The 14,299-nt window shown below is 43.3% G+C and overlaps 1 protein-coding gene across 2 annotated transcripts in view; it reads right to left on the bottom strand.

The window, feature by feature from the left end:
* The window catches only part of LOC144784921 (vomeronasal type-2 receptor 26-like), a 1,049,209-nt gene that overhangs the window by 474,017 nt on the left and 560,893 nt on the right, over positions 1 to 14,299 (bottom strand). For both annotated transcript variants that reach the window (XR_013601714.1, XR_013601715.1), the window contains exon 3: positions 11,423 to 11,720. The gene's annotated coding sequence lies outside the window, so the exon portion shown is untranslated. The remainder of the gene's footprint in view (positions 1 to 11,422; positions 11,721 to 14,299) is intronic.

Genomic DNA, 14,299 nt, shown 5'->3' with positions numbered 1-14,299 from the left:
GGTATGGAGCTGATTAGAACCTAGAGAAACCTTTGCCAATTCTTGGCAAAACTAAACCTATGCTAAAGACAGCACCTACTAGACCTAGGTTAGGTACATAGGGGTACGCGTATTTTAGAAGCACCAGTTAAGTATTTTTAGCCTGTGTTATTTATGTATGTATTTTTATATGTCATAGCCCCAGACAATGCTATTACAGTATTATTTTATTTTACTGTTTACGCTGTACGCATTATACTTTGCATTCTGTCTAACGATTGTAGCAGTTCACCTCTCTTGCATGAGAAAGAAGACTGTTCAATAAAACCTTTTATTGAAACGCCCATCTCTCTATTTCTGTGCAATTCTGTAGAAATGAAGCATTCATGACTGACTGAGTGAAATAGCTATCTATTGTTTCCACGACTCTGAAGATACGTTTTATTCTTGGGGAAATAAAGTTGTCATGTTTATGCGGTTGTGAGAAACTAATCCCTTCTTGTTTATTCAAGAAAGTTTCTAGTGACCACTGAGTTAGCTGGCACACACAATTAAGTTTAGTATACTCGATAGTGACATACTGACCTAAGTACTATGTCAAAACTATAGTGTATATTAATCCAATGCGCAGAGCCTATTGGGAATATAGGAACTACACTACACTTTGAGGAGGAAACATTGTCCTTAGATTACATCCCCTGTATTTATCCTTTTTTAATATGTTTTCTTGGAATATTGCGGGAATCAAGGGTAAGCTGGGTGACCCGTCTTGGGAAAAGTTTATTGATCAAATGAATCTATGTTTCTTCCAAGAAGCTATGTCTATTGATCCACCTCATAGATCAGGTTACACAACCTACCAAATTCCATCACGTAGCAATGGTAAGGGCGGCCCATCTGGTGGCGGTCTTATTTGGGCCAAGTTAACTATAAAACTAAAATAGGCCCCTTCCTTTAACATCTTTTGATATTATAGGTATATCTCTAACTTGTTCTGAAGCTTAGACCTCTCACCTGTATAATGTATAGAATAGGATGGCCGGGGGTGGGGGAGAGACTGAGGTGATGCGGGACCTTGCACTTCACAGGGCCTCCTTCGATTCTCATGACACTGCTATTTTTGCGGGTAACTTTAACACCACATAGGAGCCTTGGGACTTGGCCATCAGCCCCCTATAAGCAAAGAGGATGAAGACTGGGGGATTCCTGCTCTTAATATTGCTCCTGTGAAACATTGGACTGAAGCTGCATAGCGGCTCCTGTCCTTCACTCTAGCATGCGGTCTGAGGGCTTGTAATAGTTGCTCACTATCAGATCCCAATGATGAGCATACCTTCAATCATCCCAGAAAATTAAACAGAATCGACTATGTTTTAATTTCAGTCCAGCTTTGGAGAAATCTGATTAGTTTCAAGATATTAAATAGGGATGACAGAGACCACAATGCACATTAGTGCTCACTAAATGAACTTTTCTTTTAGTTAGCCGACTCCCCTATATCACTCAGATCTAATTTAATGCCATCTAAAGAGAGGCAAAGGATTATATGGGACAAATAGCTCAGGACTCATGCACAAGAGATCGCATGAAAAGGCACGCATGAGTGAGACACGCTAAATCTATCTCAGACCAGGGACCTCTTTTGGTTCAATAAAATAACCGAAATTAATGAGGATTTGGTTGATACCTTAGGAAAATGCTTTAAAGGTAAATCTAGGCCAAATGGGGTTAACCCCAAACCACAATGCTTAAGGTATAATAAAGCCTGTAGTGCGGAAACAAATTAACTCCGACAGGCCTTATCCACGGGTGATACATCATTGATAAAACTAATCAAGAAATGAGTATCAGTTGATTCAAGCAAAAGAAATCAGATATTGGGAATCCAAATTATGGGAAGATATTTATGAGCTAAAAGAAATGAGGGCCCTTTAGGGCTTATGGCAGACACAATCTCCCCAGAGGTATGGCATGCCCATTTCACAGAGCTCTACAGATCACAACAGGGACTTCCTGCTGCTGAAGCCCATAACCATGGCTCAATCCCCCACATCAAGGACACTCTAGTGATAGAGTTGAGGGATTCTGTTGAGGCAATCAATGTTGTTACCCCTGAAAAAGCAGCTGGGCCTGATGACACCCAGATGATCATTATTTGGCTGACATCTGTGCCTGGGGTCTTTATTTTAAAAAACTATTGAATTATATCTTTGAAGGGGCAATTACTCCTGCCAGCTGGAAGGCCACCCAGATTGTGCCCATCTACAAGAAGGGCAAACAGGATTCCACTCTAAACTATAGGCCCATCAGCCTTTAAGAGGTGGCCCAAAAACTATTTGCCAGATAACTACTCACAAAGCTGGACTTCTAGATTGAAGATCACCAGGTTCTCTCCCCACTGCAGGCAGGATTCAGACAAGGGATTAGTAATATTGACCAGGTCATTATACCTTTATTAATCTACTGGAAAATTGTTGTCATACAAAAAGCGCATCTTTATCTTGTCTTCTTAGACCTAAAGTCGGGGTTAAACCTAGTCCCTAGAGCCAACTTATGGGTTGTCTTAAAGAAAAGTGGGGTCTCACCTGACATTCTGGATATACTGGTCCGTCTTCACCAGGACAATTATGCTTACGGGAGATGGGGCTGGGTAAGGAAGTTGACTAATCGAATTGACATCCTGAAAGGAGTACGGCAAGGCTGTATCCTTTCTACATCCTGTTTTCCACTGTATCTTAATTATGTGACACATCATGTAGAGGACGCCTTGAATGATGCTGGGTGGCCATACAGTTCCTCTCCTATTATTTGCCATCCATACTCTCCTGATATGAACGACTCCCAGTGGCTTTCAGCATCTGTTGAATACATTTGAAGACTTTTGTACTGAACAAGGGCTTGTAATATATCACTCTAAGACAAAGGTCATGCCCCTTAGCCACCACAAAACATTTAGGGGTGATTATACTGGGGGGGTTTCCCTTGGACAGGGTATGCAAGTTAAATTATCTGAGAATTAAGCAATCTAGATCTATGTCATGGGCAACCCAGGCAGGGGAGAGCAGCTGAAATCTCACTCAGCATTCTGCCACAAATCTAAGACACTACAAAAAATATTGAACCAGGTTTATTTCTCCTGCATTTAAGGTGTACAGAGCCAAAGCTGAAGCTAGTGCCCTGTGCGGGCAGATGTATGATTCATTTCAAGCCTGAACAAGTATGGGTTGGCCGAGAATACAATATTGAGAGCAATAACTAAAAACTCCCAAAAAACACTCCGCTATTACCGCTTAGTCGTGATATGGGTCTTAACTCATTGATACATGAGACACAAGTGAGGCCTCTACTTTATTGGAGAAGGGTAAAATACTCCCTAGAACTGGATAATTATCATGGAGCATTGGACGATGTTGTATCTTTAGATAGCTCAGGAACAATCAAGTGGTTATCCAATGTCTAGGAACTACTAGTACAACTTGGTGACCACTGGTCTCTTCCAGGATTCACAATTTGTTCATCCAAGGCAACACTTAGGAAATCATTTTGAAACTATATCCACCTTACTGAGTTCCAGTATGTGCCCGAGGGGTCGCTTATTTCCTTCTTCTTTGATTTTAAACCTGAGTTTCAATTTGAGTCTTTTTTGGATTTTATCAATCCTTCAGCTACCTTACATTTCGCTATTGCACTTTACCAACATTGTCTTCATTAGCAAAATGGAATCAACCAACTCCTACAACCACAGTCTGTCTAAAGACAGATGAAACTACCATGCTTTAGTTTATTTTGCCCCGGCTACACTCGCCCTAGGAAAGCATGGATAATTCCATTGTGAAAGCAACTTGGCTGTTGTCATTTAGAGGCTGCTACACAGTTTCTTAGTTCAGAATCTTCACAACTAGTTGTCTTTGCTGTATCCAAGTATCTTCAGTGGAGACAGTCAATTAGGTGCAGGCCATTGGAGTTACAGATAGAATAGGTTAACCCATCATGCTCTCTTCTTGGAGGTACTTGATATATATACATAATTAATGACATTACTCATTACATTTAAAGTACTATACTGTCCATATTATTAATTAATGCCACTGTGCCCAAGGTAATATATGAGGTCATAAGCAGTGCATGATGAGAGTGCCAGTTTTTCTACCAACTAACCCTGGGCATAGTTCGCGAAGTAGCGCTACGCATATCTACGCGAAGTGCACTTCGCACTACGCACGCTACGTAGTAGCCTGTTCGCACTGTGCAAGATGCTGTTTTCAATGATTGCACAGTGCGGACAAGCATCTGGCACTGTGCAATCATTGAAAACAGCATCTTGCACAATGCGAGCTGTAGTTTTCTGCCGCTTGAGTAGATATTTACTCGAGCGGCAGCTTTCTCAACGCGAACTTGTAGTTACTCATCGCGAGCGGTCGCGAGCATACGCGACCACTCACAATGAGAAACCTGACCTCCCCATGTTGAGAAGCTTGCCGGGAGGTTTATTTTCCACGATCGCGATCGGCAACTTGATGTTACTGATCGCGAACGAGGAAAAAGTCTCACCGGGATTTCATTTTGCTTGCTCGCGGTCGCCAACGTGACGTTGAGAACCGCGAGCAAACAAAAAATAACTGCTGCACTACGCCACGCTATGCGTGTTTGCACTGCGCTACGTGCAATTCGCACAGTGCGAAGTAGCGGAAACTTCGCAAACTACTCGGGCGTAGCATAGTGCTTTGCCCAGGGTTAGTGCCAACCCACAGAAGCACAGGCATGCAGAAATTTAGGAGCAGAGTTATCATTGTTTGATGCAGCAAAACAACTTGCTTTGCTGTGACACGTGAAGAGGGCAGTATTGCACCATATCTATCTAGATATGGCTCATCCTTGCTCTCTCTCTGCGCTGCACTATTGCAGGCACCCTTGCACCCAGATGCAAGGGCACCTGTGTTGCAGGCAGGATTGTTTTTGGGCAGGAAGAGGCACCTTCCTTCGTAAGAAATATCCTTTAAGGCATTTATCTCTTTCTAAGAGTAGTGCAGAAAGCAGCACGCTTTTAAATAGGAAACAAGAAGGAGAAATATAGATAGTTTTCCTTGTTGTAGCTCTGTTGGGAAGGCATACAATCGTGATGCATCTGATGGTTACCAATCGTGGTAAATCCTGGAATGCTCCACAACACATTGGTGGATGAGTGCAATCACAACTTTTGCTCCCTTGTATTACTGCTAACTTACCAAGCCAAGGTGGCCTTGCGTGGCTTTGTAATTATGACTTAAGGATTTTGTTGCCCTTACAACACCTTGTGTGTGATGCAAGGACATTGCAATCCAGTGATAAATCCGGTCCTATGCTTCCATGTGATAGAACCTTGTTGCCAGCCCCAGTGACGTACCAGTGCTCATTATTATGTGCTGTTTCTGGCCCCCAATAAAATTAGCCAAGCTATATTAATTGAGAGCTGCCCCCCTAGTGTCCAAGGCCCATATGTACTAAGGACTTGTATTGCCCTTAGGTGTTGCATGGGCAAGAGTCAGTTAAGTGAGATTTACTATGCGTGGTCTTACATGGCTCTGTGTGGCATAGTAAATCTGGGGTAAGGCAAGGGAACACAGGCTGCTGCCTTGCGATAATTTGCACTGAGAAGGCATGGGTGTTCCCATGCATCCACTCATGGCTTTTATCTCATTCCTAAACTTACTAACTATAGTAGACCTAGGAATGTTTGAGAAATCTGCGCCTTTCCAGGGGAGGCGTAACAATGAGAAATATCTTTTTTTCTGCTCATTTATTTCTCATTGTACCCTTGCTGCATTTTGCAGCACAGTTAGAAAGAGGAGAAATCCTCAGAGGATTCTTTTATGCAGAAAGGTGTCCCTTCATGCACAAAAACAAACCTGCCTGCAACACAGACACCCTTGCACCACTGTGCATGGATGCCTGTGTTGTTGCTAGGCGGTCACTAGTTGCGCCAGTAGAGATAGAGAGCAGTAGTGAACCATATCTTAGTAGACATGGCGTATTGCTGACCTTTCTATTTGATGCCAATCAGCGCAGCAAGTTCTTTTGCTGCTTTGTGCTGCGTCAAATGTTAGTAAATCTGTCCCCAAGACTCTAATTTTCTTCACTTGCAGCTCATCTATCTTCACTGCGAGCACCAGGTATATTTAGCTTCCCCTTGTGTTATGTGTTTAGTCACTCTTCACTGCTCAGATATTGGCTGCCACCCCTGAAGAATAGGGTATTCGACCCCCCAAGTTGGGGGTATGATGGTTCAGAGTTAACTTTATGAGGACCAGTTCACTGTTTGTTGGCCATGTGACTACTGCAGGCTTAGTGAGGGAAGGGATAATTTTGACATTCTAGTCCTGCAGACTGTGCATGATTTTTATGCACAGTGCCCTCCCTCTTCCATATTTCCCTTTCCAGACAACATCTTGTCACTAAGGATGTTGTTCTTTCTTTGGATTCTCCAGTTTCCCAGGTCCATGCATGATACATTCATCCGGTCCAGCTTTCCTTTGCATTCTGAGTCTTGTAGTTCTGCTTACCAATTTATAAATCAGGACTACAAATCCCACAATGCAAAGCCATGACCTTGCCTATATGAGGCATTCAGAGAGTTACATAGGAAACATGAGTGGCATCTCTCTGGTTCAAGAAAACCGCAGTTTCAATTTAGTGAACAGCCTGTGCTTAACCCTTTACAGCTGTGTAACTGCTGCAGCCATCTTTCCATTCATTGCTTACCATACATCCAAGTCCTGCTTAGCTGTCATGTGTAAAGTTGTAAGAAGTGCCTGATGAGCTTACTGTGTCTATTTGAAAGTAGTGTGAGTACATTTGAGAGCATGTATTCCCCTTTAACAATGGCCTAGATCCAATCATGTTGCACCACAGAAATGGATGCTGGAAGGGCTGGAAATAATGCTTGGGGAAACTGGCTCTCTGGCCTTCTCCCCTCCTAGAAAGCCTCACAAAGATGCTGCGATCATAATGTGAAAACTAGCCTCCTGGCTGAGTTATAGAGTGATAATATATGGAACCCAGTATTACACTTTGTGGAGCCCTTGTCAGCTGCTAAACATCACTTTAAGGCCCAAAGGTTTCATTATTGCATTGTAAGTTTTATTTTCCTGGTTGTTGCTAGAAGCAAAGTGAGATTGATCGGCTCCACCAATGCTTGGTATGAGGGTAAAGCCCTTTTCATTGAAGTAAATCTACTACCATGGGTGTGAGGTAAGTGGGAATGGAACATTACAGGAAGGGAATAGCCTGTATGTTTGTGCACACACACAAACTTGCACATTTATCGGAGGGTAATCAGGAACTCATCTCTGACCCATTCCCATCCTTGAAAGATTTACAAATTCTGTGGTTGACTAATGTAGAAGGCAGAAGTAAATATATTTACAGAGTGATTTTAAGAAATTGAGTTTCTGATTGGAGGAGTATTTGCCCTGTCCAAGCACAACCCCAGTCAGGGTAAGTCATATACAGACTTTATATTTACCCTGTGCTCAACTTCTGTTAGCTATTCACAGAGGAGTCAGGCTTAACTTAAGAGGCAATGTGTTAAGTATTTGTGTAATACAACAACAGTAAAACAGTGAAATCACCACTAAAAAACTCTACACATGCTTAGAAAAATAGATTAGAATTTTATAAATAAAACCAGACCAAAACAACAAATATCCCACAAGTACAAGTCAAGATATACATTTTTAAAGATGACATGCAAAAATAGCGCTTGTAAGCAAATAGCAGCTTTAGAGTTAATGTGTTGTGCCGGACCAGGACAAAGCCAAGAATCAGGCTGACTGCAAAGCAGCGCAGGCCAGCTACAAGACCCAAGCAGGGCCCGCTGAGCTGAAGTACCTCAATCCTTGGATGCAGAATGCAGTAAAGGAATGAGTCAGTGTCAGTCCCACAGTCAAGGAGATGCTTTGATTTACTCCACACGTTGAAAGCGATGCACTGGTTTCAAAGATGAGCATTGGTTCCACGATGCATAGATTCTGATGCACCGGGTTCCTCAAAGCTTGTCGAAGGGATGCGTCGATTGTCCTTCCGTGGTGGTGGTGATGCAGTGGTCTCTGCGCTGCAGTAGGGTTTTCCAGACAAAGAGATGCATCAATCCTTCTTGAGTGGTGGCGGTTCGGGTGACGCTGCTCAGGCCCTCACTGCAATGCACCGATTCTGTTCCCGATCAGCAATAATGCATCAATTCTGCTCATTGCAACAGAAGGATGCACTGGTTTTACTGGAGCAAGCACCTGTTGTCACTGCCAATGAACCAGATACAAGAGCATGGTTAAAGACTTTGGTCTCCCTGAGTCTTTGAATAACAGGAGGTTATTCAGCTAGCCCTTGGAGACACTCTTGGACAGTCAGAGGGAGCAAGCAGGCAACATAGAACACAGCAAGGCAGCAGTCTGCCAGAGCAGCAGTCCAGCAAGTAGAAATCCTCAGCACAGCAGTCCTTCTTCTTGTTAAGTGGTTTCAGTTCTAGGAGTGTACTGAGTTGGTAGGGTCAGAGGTCCAGTACTTATACCCAGTTGTGTCTTTGAAATGGGGGTCTTTGAAATACACAGAGGTCCGTTCATCCTGCAGTGGCTTCAGACTCACTACAGGGGATTTTGCCGATCTTTGTGTATGGTCAGAGCACAGACTATTCAGGTGCAAGTGTGAGGCTGTGTCCAGCTCCTCACTCTCCCCCTTCCTTCTAGGAAGATGCATGAAGTCACATCCAACCTTTCTTTGTGTGGGACAGTCTAGAGGGAATACACAAAGTGAAATGTCCAATGTTCTAAAAGTAGCATTTGCAGAAGGGTAACTACAAATCTACTTTCACCATTAAAGAGAATGTGTCATTACCATTCCAGAGGTACTAAAAATTACATCTCTACCTTCTCTCAGTTAGGAATTACAGCTTATTAAGTGTAATAAGGAATTCCCAAAGTTAACTAATGGGAGGGGTAGGCCTCTCAGTAGTAAAACATGAGTATGGGAGTTGTTCACTACCAGGACATGCATTGCTTAAAAGCACATGTCCTTCCTTGTAGTTTACATAGCACCCTGCCGTATGGTCTACCTAGGTCCTACCGTAGGGGTGACCTATATGTAATAAAAGGAGAGTTTAAGACTTGGCAAGTGGTTTTAAATACCAAGTTGAAGTGGCAGTCTAAACTGCACACACAGGCTGTGAAGTGACAGGCCTGAGGTATGCTCAATGTGCTACTTGTGAGGGTGGCACAATCAGTGCTGCAGGCCAATAAGTACATTCAATTTACAGGGCTTTGGCACATGTAGTGCACTGTATTAGGGGAAATTACAGGTAAATTAAGTGTGCCAATTGTGGATACATCAAACAAACCATGTAAAAATGGAGAAGCACATGCACGTTAATGCTAGTTGGCAGTGGTAAAGGGCTCAGAGTACTAGAGCCAACAAAAAGAATTAGCAACAAGAGGAGGTAATCATGCAAAACCTCTGGGGTAAGACCACCCTATGGATGCCAGGTCTAACAGTGATGGTGTAGTAGGGTAAACATTTCAAAAAGGTTCTTTTGTACAGAAATGATTGCAGTTAAATATAGATAATTGTAGAATATGTGCACTTAGTATTGTAGAAATTCCCCGTTATTGGTAGAACTGGGATTTCTCATTCATTTTCCTAATATTCTTCTCCTATCTTGTGACTGTCAGTAAGTAGTTTCCAGATGTCTATCATGAAAGTTTGGTGGATTTGTGAAACTCACACATCTTCCCCCGCTTATGCATATTTCAAACTTTCATTGAATTAGGACACAGGTGTCAGTGGTAGAACCAGTCACAGCTATCAACAGCAGATGTGATTCTGTCCCCATACAGTTCTCTCTGAGAGAAAGCGCTTGTCTTTCTGCCTTCATTATTGTTATTGTGGCACAACCAATATCTGTTCCAGTCTCGTCATCCACCACTGCAGACGTAGTCACCGCTTGGTCGCAAAAAGAGTAAGAGAGAGGGTATCATTGGTTTCCTCTTTGAGGCACTAGCAGTCTGACCTGTGACTTACCTGGAAGGTCCAGCTGCCTCTCTCTTCATTGACATTCTTGCATTCCTCTCTGGGGTTGGGATTAAGTTGCGCTCTCCTGTCTGTGTAAAGGCACCAAACTGCTTGCTCTTGGGCAGCCACCCCATCTCACAGTTAGAGAGGCAACAATAGTGGCTTGTAGGCAGACTTGTAGTTACAGCCAATGGCCAGAGGTACACCAGAATGGCCGCCACTCATGTCAGATAACTCATCCAGGGAGCTCCTTTTATCCAGCTTGTGCATCCATAAGGTACTGTGAGGTAAATGCCTCAAAGCTCCTACGAGAGGCAGCAGCAAGCGAAGCACTGCAACTGGAAGATGCAAACAGATCCATGCATAGGGGATGAGCGAGAAAGCTAAAATTAATTTTTACCTGTAACACCCACAACCACTGCACCATTATGCCTAGTTAAAATGACCTCAGTAAATGTAAGGAAGACAGTGGGATATTCCTGGACAGGATGCTGCAGGTCACGAGCACTGCATCTCCTCATGAAACTGCAAGATTCACCCACTGACCAATGTGAGTATCTATAAACCTGCCCACTCTAGCGGCTTCCTTCCCCTTTCCTCTCTTATAATTACGGCTGATTTTTACAGATAAATACAGACAGAATACCATTTTTAAAAGTAGAAAATACAGAACATAGTGCTTCTTTTGAGCAACTCTCCATGGTGTCCTTCATGAATTCCAGGCCAACAGCTGAGCAGATAGACAGCATGGGAAATGAAAAAAAAACAGGCGAAATGTCCTTAAATACAGGCATATCTTAATATATATTTGCATGTAATGTTAATATTTACATGTGGGTTTAGTGTTTTGTTATACTAAAACAAGGCGCGCATTGATGTATGAGTGCATGTTTCTCAATTAACACCTTCAATGCTACAGGCAATTCCCGCTGGGTGCTGAGCTTTGAGCTTTCCCATTGTTCATGACAAGGCCAGCTCGTCATAAGCACAGCTCCAGTAGTACTGCATGACGAGCTGACCTTGTCATTAGAATGGAAGAATTAAATAACTCCATTTATCCTCAAAACACAAAATAAATATGGATACATATCAATGGAATGGCCCAAAAATAAATATGGATATATACAAACGGAAATATTAAGAAAATAAATGCCATAAAACTGGTAACCCAACATATAATCCTTGCTGTTCCTACAAGAATCATCTCCTGGGCACTCATGAGATCTACCGAGGAAGTGAATGAACAGAGCACCCTGTGTCCCTAATCATGCATTTCCAAACCAACTGAAAGCCTTTTAAAGAATTTGAACCTGATACATGGTGCCTAAAAGGAAACATGCATGTGCTGTGCATTCGTTATCAGCATAAAGAATGTTAAAGCATGTCATATAAGTAATCTTCTCTCTACCTGCAGGTACCTGTAGAGCCCAGTGATGGTTGCTATAGCAACAGATGTGGGTGGTAGCATGTCACCAATGACAGCAGCCAGGAACCCTCTGGACCGACATCTGTAGTTAGGGACTGGGACCGGATCCACTCTCCCTGATAATAAGGCCATGGTGCTCAGCGTCGCTTTGGCCTCGTTGACATATGAATTAAATACCTCAAAGCCCAGGGTGATGTTGGGTAACAGGTCAGGGTTCTTGTTAATCTCATCAATGGCGTAGACAAGGGCGAAGAAATGTCGAAATAAACGGTGGGAAATCCTGCAAGAAAAATATATTTGTTTGAGTCACTTATTACACAGCTGTCTTTTGAAGACAATGTTTCCAATTTTACAGAGTTGCCTTTTTGATATTTTCACCAACGGAGAGACGGTAACAAGCATCCTCACTCCCCGTTATCTCTTCCCCTCATGAGGTAGGTGACAGGAGCAAGGGTGAGAAACTTAGGACTCACCATCAAATGCTGCAAAACCTTATCTGGAAAACATATCCCTCAAAAATTCAACAGCTTTCTTGGAAGATGGTCTGATGCAAAATATACTTTAGGCCATCTACTGTAAAAACCTACCGATGGTGCTGTGGTAAAAAATTAAAAGGTCCTTCCATATCTATGCCAATCTTCTTCCAAGGACCACCAGGTAGTGCAATAGGAACCAAAGGGTGAGAACATGTTTTTATTTTTTTCTCTGAGCTATGCAGATCACACATCTTTGACCTCTCACTCAATATCATCATCCATTGAAGGCCATTAATACACAGATCTAACCCTTCCCTTGTTGATAGGAGTGCCCAAATGACCATTAGGAAAAGTCTTTACCAGATTCATGTGAATGTTGGCAAGAGGTATCAACTTATCTACTCTTAACACAGTATTGTCTCCTATGGTTAACTCATCATCAATTTTAGAAAATGGTTGTAACCGACAGAGATAGGTCTATCCTGTGGCCAATCTTTGCTCTTAAGATTTCAAGCAGCATTTCCTCCTCCTCACATGCATTCTTCCATCCCTCTTCAGGGTACACACAAGTATTAGGAATGGCCACTGCCACGGTAGAGCACATTTCCACAACCTCCTCCCGATGCAGGGGTTCTGGGTCATTAATGGTCAGCCTGGAAAGAAAATTAAGTAAGGACTGAAAATTTGTTCCGCTCGCGGAATTTGCGGATTTTTGGCAATTTCGCGGTGCGCAAATCGTGCGAAATTCGCAAGCTGGCAGATTTTTTTGCTTGGTCGCGCTTCAAAAATATAATCTTGCGCGCTCGGCGTTGACTTGCTCTTATTCTGAGTTTGCCAAGTTGTTTTTCCTCCCTGTTTGCGTGTGCTGCGCCATTTTGGATCTGGCTGCATGATCGCGCTAGACTTTTCGACCGCGAGTACGTCATAGCGGCCCGCCATCTTGCACTGCGAGAGTTTGAGAACGCGACTACGTCATAAGGGCCTGCGATCACGCATCGCGGGAGTAAACTATTGCAAACATGTAGATGCGCCGCGCAACTGACATCCGCGCTTTCCCGAACATGCAAAAATTGCAATTCTGCACAAGAAATCTACCGCAGGCAGCATAAACCTTCTGAAAATGATGATTTGGATCAGAATAACTCCTCAGATTGACATTTGGCTGCACTTTTTTTGTGCAAAGAGTCCATTTTTTGGGGGGGTGGGAGAAGGAAGTGCCCCTGAGTCTCCAACTTCCTGTTCCTGTCCAGCAGGCTCCTCCCAGTGCTTTGTCCATGTCCTGGTCACTTTTCATTTGGATCTGGAGCTGGAAGGATTACTTTTTGTGGCTGCTGCTGGATATTTGTATTTGAGGACTTTTTGTTTGGATCACTTTTGGATTACTTTTGGATTTGAGATTTTACAAGTTAGTTGGTGTTGTTTGTTTGGGGCATTGCAGTTGCTGCAACTACAATTTTTAAACTTTTTCACAACTTTCAAAAAAATATATTGTGGATAGGCAAAGTATCCAGTAGGCCCAGGGTTAGTCATGGGTGCATGACACAACTGTTTCTGTGAGTTTTGTTGAACTTAAATATCATTTACGTCATGAAATTGAATAGCTCACTGTTATATGTGGATTTTATTTTAAATTTTGGGGTGCGTGTAAAGCCACACTAGCCAGTAGGCCCAGGGGGTAGTCAGTGGTGCATGGACCAAGGCTTTCTGTGTGGTCTCTGGAATGTAAACATCATTTAGGGCATGGATGGCATTGAATTGGGGTAATGTTTGTGTGTTTTTCAATTTAATTTTTTGGGGTGTTGTTGGGGCCTGGCCATGTGGGTGGGGGACATTTTGAGGCCTGGTCCAGGCAGGGCCTGGCCATGTGGGTGGGGGTCAAGGGGCCATTTTGAAGCCAGGCAGTGTGCTTTGTGCCATAGCCCTGCACCCAGTCTGCCTTGCTTTCATCCATTATGCTCAGGGGTACTCAGTGGTGAATGGGCAAAGGCTTTCTGTGGGGTTTCTTGAATTTAAACATCATTTAGGGCATGGATGGCATTGGATTGGGTGCTTTTAATGTGTTTTATTATTTTTGGGGGTTTTGTTGGGGCCTGGCCATGTGGGTGGGGGCCATTTTGAGGCCTGTTCCAGACAGGGCCTGGTCATGTGGGTGGGGGGGGGGGGTTAAGGGGCCATTTTGAAGCCAGGCAGTGTGCTTTGTGACATAGGCCTGTACCCAGTCTGCCTTGCTTTTATCCATTAGGCCCAGGGGTAGTCAGTGGTTCATGGACCAAGGCTTTCTGTGGGGTCTCTTGAATTTAAACATCATTTAGGGCATGGATGGCATTGGATTGGGGTGATTTTTGTGTGTTTTTCAATTTTTTGGGGTGTTGTTGGGGCCTGG

Source organism: Lissotriton helveticus, chromosome 10, assembly GCF_964261635.1.
Source record: "Lissotriton helveticus chromosome 10, aLisHel1.1, whole genome shotgun sequence".
Taxonomy (NCBI): Eukaryota; Metazoa; Chordata; class Amphibia; order Caudata; family Salamandridae; genus Lissotriton; species Lissotriton helveticus.
Note: the sequence above shows the minus strand (reverse complement) of the source record. Positions and strands in the feature narration are given on the sequence as shown.